This window comes from Bactrocera tryoni, chromosome 1 (assembly GCF_016617805.1).
Source record: "Bactrocera tryoni isolate S06 chromosome 1, CSIRO_BtryS06_freeze2, whole genome shotgun sequence".
In the NCBI taxonomy this organism is placed as follows: domain Eukaryota; kingdom Metazoa; phylum Arthropoda; class Insecta; order Diptera; family Tephritidae; genus Bactrocera; species Bactrocera tryoni.
The window spans coordinates 40,128,342-40,136,545 of record NC_052499.1 but is presented as its reverse complement, the minus strand read 5'-3'; positions in this window follow the sequence as shown (position 1 = coordinate 40,136,545).

Sequence of the window (8,204 nt, the reverse complement as noted above, 5' to 3'; positions counted from 1 at the left end):
TACGCAATGCCCATGTTTGTTTTCAGTCACCTGTTCTTGCTGACGTCACGGTTGACTTATTATTCGCCCACGCCTTTGAATGTGAGTTCGAATTGTATTTTCGCGTGTAGTATTAATTGTGAAATTTTATATTTTTTAAAATGAGTTGCGCAGTGTTCGGTGCAATACGGAATAACAATGTTAAAAATAGTGCTACGAAATGGAGATTTTTCCATTTCTCTTAGGATATATCATGCATTTTTGTGCACTTCGCGCCAGAAGCCATCGAAAGAAATTTGCAGTTTGAAATGGGTAATTATAGCATTTTGATTACAATAATTTTACTTTTATAACCAAACACTCTTGCAGGTTTAAGTTCGCGGAGTCTAACGAAGTTGCTACCCAGCGCTTTTCTCACGTCAACCAGATTAACTCCTGCAGAGGCTAATGAACGACAGAAAAGGATGGAGTCTTGTTTAAACCATGACGTTTTAGAAAATTTGTTTGGCGTAATCAGGTTAAAAGGCGGTCTTCACGATCACCCTGACAGGAAGTGATAGTATAGGCTGCGTTCCTTTATACTTGGTCACAACGAAGGACCGATTACAGATGAAGGAAATGTTGAAATCGACAACACCCCAGATTTGGAAGGGAATTACTTATCTCTAACCGGTAATTATCAAAATATTAAACGTACATAGTATTATAAACCTAAAACTACAGAAAACATTCTTATATAAAAATGTATTGATGTTAATAAATGCAAATACATATGTACTTACATACAAACTAATTTTTTGCATACTAACCAATGTTTCTTATCCTAATTGTAATAATAATCTTAACTAACAATTTATTCCTTTATTTATACGCATGTATGTATGTTTATTATATTTTTGCGGGCTTGAAAATTTGGCAGGGTACATCTGCCACAAACTTGGTAAAGACAACCCCGACTTGTGCCAATTCATAAAATTGTTCGTCTTATACTTGGGTGGATCACCTATCTGAAGGAGGACTCTCAAAACCAACAGATATGTTGATGGAGCATATGAGAGCCTTGCAAGCAGTATTTGACGACTTAAATGGTACTGATTGGCATATACATATATATGTCCAAATGACGTCCAGAAGCACTTAGATTTAAGTAATTTTGTAAATTGCAGCACAAAAGTAAAAGAATTATTTTTCAGAGCTAGAATGTATTTTAGGATTCGTTCCTTAAATAAAAACTTAATTGAAAATATGTACAGCAAAAAAAGAAAATTAAATAAGACAATAAATTGATAGTTGGTCACAAAATAGTCAATATTTTTATTTGCATAAATGTACACTGACGGAAAAAAGTTTTGGCACAGCTGCTGTTGGTTCCTTCAGTGCTCTTTAGTTCCGTAAATTTAAAAGATAGGTTCAAATAATTTACTAGTAATATACTCACCTTTATGTTATCTATCACTATACTTAATTTCATTTATGAAATATCTGTGGTTGTTTTGTTACAATAATTCAAATAAAAAGCGAATATACATATTTCATTGGGCAAAAGTTTTGGAACATTTTGAATATATGTATATTAAAACATGTGAAAAAATGCTAGTTTAAAAACGAGTATTCAAACTTTTCATTTTAATAACTTCATTTAAACGATTTGGCATGGAGTGAACCAATTTCCTTGTCACCTCAGATCCAATGTTAGTCCATTCACACTTCAGTACCTCTTTTAATTGGCTTTTACTTGTTACGCTGTGTTTTTTAACCCTTCGTCCAAGTTCATCCCATAAGCGCTCAATCGGATTTAAGTCCGGTGATTGAGGAGGAGTTGCAAAAACGTGGAAAACGTGATGAATGATCCACATACGAACATCATAAGCTGTATGTTTGGGATCATTATCTTGCTGAAAATAGAACTGATTCCCAATATTAAGCTTTTCTACACTTCCTCGCAAGTTTTCTTTCAATATGTTCATATATAAAGTTTTGTCCATTACTCCATCAACAAATACTAAGTTCCTAACGCCTGATGCCGCCATACATCCCCAAACCATGACTCCTCCGCCTCCATCCTTTACATTATTACCTACTAACAATGCTTTTTTCAAATTCAGTATTTCCCTTTCTCCATACCCGTATTCGACCGTCGCTTTGGAAAATGTCAAATTTGCTTTCGTCTGTGAATATTACTTTGTCCCAGAAATCCATAGATCTGTTTTTATACTCTTTAGCAAATTCTAAACGCTTCTTTTTGTTAGCCTTGTTGATAAGAGGTTTTTTTCGAGCTATTCTGGATTTGTACCCGTTACGAATAAGCACCCGCCGCACTGTTTTCGGATGCACATGTTTATTTAATTCTTCCTTGAGATCAGCAGCAATCTTTGTTGAAGTCAGTTTGGGATTTTTTTATTTTACGTACCACATACATATGCCTCCTCTCTAGAACTAAATTTGCGCGGACGACCCGAACGTTCACAACTCTGGAGACAATGAACATCTTTAAAACGCTTGATTACGCTCCGACTGGTAAAACGACTTAACTTCATTATTTCACCAATTTCTGCATTGCTTTTGTTTATTTCACTTTAAAAGTTAACGGTTCCTATTACGTGGTACTGCATCATGCGGTCACTTGTTGTTGTCAGTTTTTTTCTTTTTTAAGTAAAAAGGAATTATTTCCGAGAATTCTAGCTATGCCAAAACTTTTGTCCACAAAATATATTCGTTTTTTATTTAAATTATTGTCACAAAAGAACCACAAGCATTACATAAATGAAATTAAGCACAGTGATAGATAGCATAAAGGTGAGTAAATGACAAGTACATTATTTGAACCTTCCTTTTTTATTAACAGATCTATGGAGAACTCAAGAAACCGAAACCCTCTGTGCCAAAACTTTTGTCCGTCAGTGTATATACATACATAAGTAGTTGAAACAAACACAGCAAAGAGATAAAATTAAATAATACAACGAAAATACAATGAAATGAATATGTAGGTAAATGTTCACTATAAAATATTAACTTATATTGATATATTTTATTAATACTCATTTATATTGATGTTAACTTTTGACGATATTCATGTTTTTGTATGCCTGCAATACAAAATTGATTCTTATAGCAAAGAAAAACAAGCAACTGAAAATGAGCTGATTGTAGTACGTTGATCAACCGTGACGTAGATGCGCAGAAGGAACAAAGCTTTAACTCGTCATTGCACAATCTTGTTTCTATCATTCTTGGTGTTTTAGTATATAAAATACATTTGAATTCGGAAAGAATTCATTTTGCTAACTATTGAAGAGCTCTTCGCACATACTCAAAAAGTTTGGGATGATTCAGCCCCTTGCCATAGCGCCAAAGCGGTAACTAAAGCATAACAATATTGAAATAGATTTTTCAATAATCTCTTACAAAGACTTATAGCTTACAGACTAAAAAGATTTTTATGGAATTGAGTCCCTCACATGGCCAGGAAACAGTCCAGGTCTTAATCCAATTGGCAACTGTTGCATTACATGGGCTAAAAGATAAGAGAAAGGCGTCCAAAAAGTCTAAAAGAAATCAAAAACAAGAAAAAACGTTAACTGCGGTTGCACCGAAGCTAAATACCCTTCACAGGAGCATTTCTGTTAGTAACTATGTGTTCAGTTTGTATGGAAGCTATATGCTATAGTCAACTGATCTGATCAATTTCTTCGGAGATTACATTGTTGCTTTAGAAAATAATACATACCAAATTTCGTGAATATATCTTGTCAAATGTGAAAGTTGTCCATACAAGAACTTGATTCCGATCATTCAGCTTGTATGGCAGCTATATGCTATAGTTAACCGATCTGAACAATTTCTTCGGAGATAACATTGTTGTCTTTGAAAATAACATGTACCAAATTTCGTGAATATATCTGGTCAAATGTGAAAGTTTTCCTTACAAGAACTTGATTCCGATCGTTCAGTTTGTATGGCAGCTATATGTTATAGTCGTCCGATATCGGCCGTTCCGACAAATGAGCAGCTTCTTGAAGAGAAAATGACGTTTGTAAAATTTCAAAACGATATCTTAAAAACTGAGGGACTAGTTCGTATATATACAGACAGACAGACAGACGGACAGACAGGCGGACATGGCTAAATCGACTCAGCTCAACATACTGATCATTTATATATATACTTTATAATGCCTCCGACGATTCCTTCTGGGTGTTACAAACTTCGTGACAAACTTAATATACCATGTTCAGGGTATTAAAATTTAATGGGGAATCTTTATTATCATTCGCCGAAATCACAAGCTTCGCTTTCAGGCATCAAACAGTTTGTTATCATTGCGTGATAACGGTCTCCATTAAAGGTTACGTTCTACCAATGATTCCGCCGGGCCACAAACCACACCAAACACACAAACGGATGGAACCTCTGGAATCTCTTCAGGTTGCTCTTTTGCTTGTTTACATAGCCATTTAGCCAGAAAGCTGTTTTTTGTCTGCTAAAAGATCTCGATTCGCCAAGTCGTTCCATACGCCAGTCTGAGTTGCTGCGGACGGCGTCAAATCGACTCTCCACTGTCTTCAAGTACACTCTCAGATTCATTATCCAATAATGAATGCTGGGTTTCAATATGGGTGTTGGCGTTGCGAATAATACGTTCAGTAGGCCGATTACGTTGACCATAAGTTCAGCGAAGCGCGCGAGACACATTCCTTGGAGGATGTGAATTTTCGTAATAAAGTTTAACGATTTGAAAACGGTATTCAGGCGTACGTCTTTCCATGATAAAATGCCAAACAATACAAACATGACATGACAGCTTGACTAGAATCACGCGCAATCTGCCAAAAAAGTCTAAACACTTTGCGATATGAACTCAATAAAACTTACATTGCAACAAAATAAATACTATGCTATTTAATCGAACAAATTATGACTCTTTTGTAGTTAGGGTGCCATATACCAACTCATCAGGACGACGACGGGAGTCCAACCGTACGCCTCAACTTTGGGGTGAAACTTGGACTTGCTGTTAGGAGAAATCGGACAATTGCCACCGCCACAAAATGTAGTTGAGCATAAAAGTATAAAGGGCATCGAAGTTTGGAGGATATCTGTAGTTTAAAACTGTTTGAAAAATGGAAAAGGCTCCGTCTAATAATAAGTTAATACGTTTTTTTAGAAGTGTTAATATATTTTACAAATCTCTTTGTTTATCTATTTATTCAAGAAGAAACTAACACAGAGAAATCAAGTACCTTGAATTTAAGATGGGCTGATGGATAATGTTGGGTCACCCTAATGACAGTAACTCGTGCTCCGGATAAAATAAACGCATTTTTATTATAAATCTCTTTTTATCTCATGTATACATGTATACATACACATATTGTTGTCATAATGTTCTTAATTTATGTCAATGCTCAAATTTTCTAAAGAGTAATTATGTACATACATATGTACGTATATATACACGTACAGAGAAGGCATCAGATGGATGAAGGCGTGGTTGTGAACCGATTTCACCCATATTTTCGTACATGTCATCAGGGTGTTAAGAAACTATTAACATACCGAATTTCATTGAAATCGGTCTAGTAGTTCCTGAGATATGGTTTTTGGTCCATAAGTGGGCGAGGCCACGCCCATTTTCAATTTTTAAAAAGCCTGGGTGCAGCTTCCTTCTGCCAATTCTTCCGTAAAATTTAGTGTTTCTGACGTTTTTTGTTATTCGATTAACGCACTTTTAGTGATTTTCAACATAACCTTTGTATGGGAGGTGGGCATGATTATTTTCCGATTTCTTCCATTTTTGAACTGTATATAAAAATACCTGAAGAAAACGACTGTGTAAAGTTTGGTTGACATAGCTATAGTAGTTTCCGAGATATGTACAAAAAACTTAGTAGGGGGCGGGGCCACGCCCACTTTTCCAAAAAAAATTGCGTCCACATATGCCCCTCCCTAATGCGATCCTTTGTGCCAAATTTCACTTTAATATCTTTATTTATGGCTTAGTTATGAGGAAACACTTTATAGGTTTTCGGTTTCCGCCATTTTGTGGGCGTGGCATGGGCCGATTTTGCCCATCTTAAGAGCTTGATAACTTTTTATGATAAAAACGCATAAAATTTGCAAAATCTCATCGGTTCTTTATTTTTTTAAGAAACGTTAGATTGGTTCATGACATTTACTTTTTGAAGATAATTTCATTTAAATGTTGACCGCGGCTGCGTCTTAGGTGGTCCATTCGGAAAGTCCAATTTTGGGCAACTTTTCGAGCATTTCGGCCGGAATAATAGCCCGAATTTCTTCGGTTGAATGTTGTCTTCCCAAAGCTGGAATAGTTGCTGGCTTATTTCAAAGATGCTGTTGGAGACTTAGACTTATCGTTCGATGCGTAGCCCCTTGGTTGACATGTGGTTTCACAAATGCGTCGCTAATAGCTCGCGATCTCTATGATTCCATTTTGAGGGACAAACGTTCGGAAAGATGCATGGACCCGTAAGCTACTACCAAGATCATGCGATTTAACGCCTTTAGACTATTTTTTGCGGGGCTACGTCAAGTCTAAAGTCTACAGAAATAAGCCAGCAACTATTCCAGCTTTGGAAGACAACATTTCCGAAGAAATTCGGGCTATTCCGGCCGAAATGCTCGAAAAAGTTGCCCAAAATTGGACTTTCCGAATGGACCACCTAAGACGCAGCCGCGGTCAACATTTAAATGAAATTATCTTCAAAAAGTAAATGTCATGAACCAATCTAACGTTTCAAATAAAGAACCGATGAGATTTTGCAAATTTTATGCGTTTTTTTTTTTTAAAAAGTTATCAAGCTCTTAAAAAATCACCCGATATAACCCTATATCTGACTCTTTTAGTTTTAGGACTTACAAACAACCGTTATGTGAACAAAACTATAATACTCTCCTTAGCAACTTTGTTGCGAGAGTATAAAAATGGATTTCGTTAAGTTGGTTGGACTGTCCTTAATTACTACGCCAAATATGAGCGCGAACTATCAACCGCTTAGTTTACAACAGCTGCATAAGGCGGGTAAGGCTTTCATGGTAAAAAAAATACTTTCTTTGCGAATTTATTTCGTAAATATGGATTGATTAATTTTACGGACCTCTTGTACATTGTTACACACACTTTTGACAATATAAGATATTTTTTTCTTTCGCCACTTTTTTTCGAAGTGTTTATTGTCATTTTAAAACTTCTTGAGCGATTAATTTCAAATTTTGCACACACTTTTAACATGTAGAATACCTCCCTCATCGTTTAGTACATTTTAATTAGGGTGTTTTTCAGCCATAAAATGGCGGAATTTTTAGTGGAAAATAACAGTTTTTACTTGTAATGGCCGCCATAAAATTTTAAATTAAAAAAAAATTACCGGAGAACGATGGGGCGAATATGTATATGATTATAATTTGACTAACTATACCATGAACAGGGTATACAAGGTGCGTTCCAAAGTAAACAGAACAAATGGTATTTTCGGCTTCAATTTATTTTATTCAAAATAGCTTAAGTGATTTAGGAGATATGTATGTATATTAAACTTGTTAGATGTCGGGGCGATGCCCATTTTTTCAGAAAATGTTTCCCACAGGTATCCCTTGTTACTGCGATCCTCTGTATTAAATTACAACCTTATATCTTAATTTAGTGCTCAGTCATGGCACTTTATACAGTGCCGCACATAAGTATTGGCACAGCAACCAACTTGTGTTTTTCGGCTATTTTAAAAGCAAACTAATACACCCTATTAGTTATTAAGTTATTTTAAGTTTAATCACTCATATATACATAAGAGCACAGACTCAATTGTACTAGCAAACTAAGGTATTATAAATTGTACGTGCATAATGCTCCCACACAACTCATTTGTATATACACACATATGTTTGCAGGAACATAACAGTGAGAGTTTTTGTCACTCCTTTTGTGTGACTCTTTCGCTTGTGCATGCATATGGACATCCATCGAAAATATTAGCATAAGTTTAATCATTGTACCTAACTACATTTTTTACATTAAATAATTTAGTCAAAGGCTGACCACCAAGGCAACAAGTTTGATTTCCTCGTTCTTCTTTCAATTTAATTACATAGCCCAAATTCTCATATAAGTCATTGTTGTTTCGTTGAACTAACGCGGTTGGGAAAAACTCTTCCTGATCCTACAATACACATTCATAAAAAATAAGCAATTTCTACGACACAAAAGT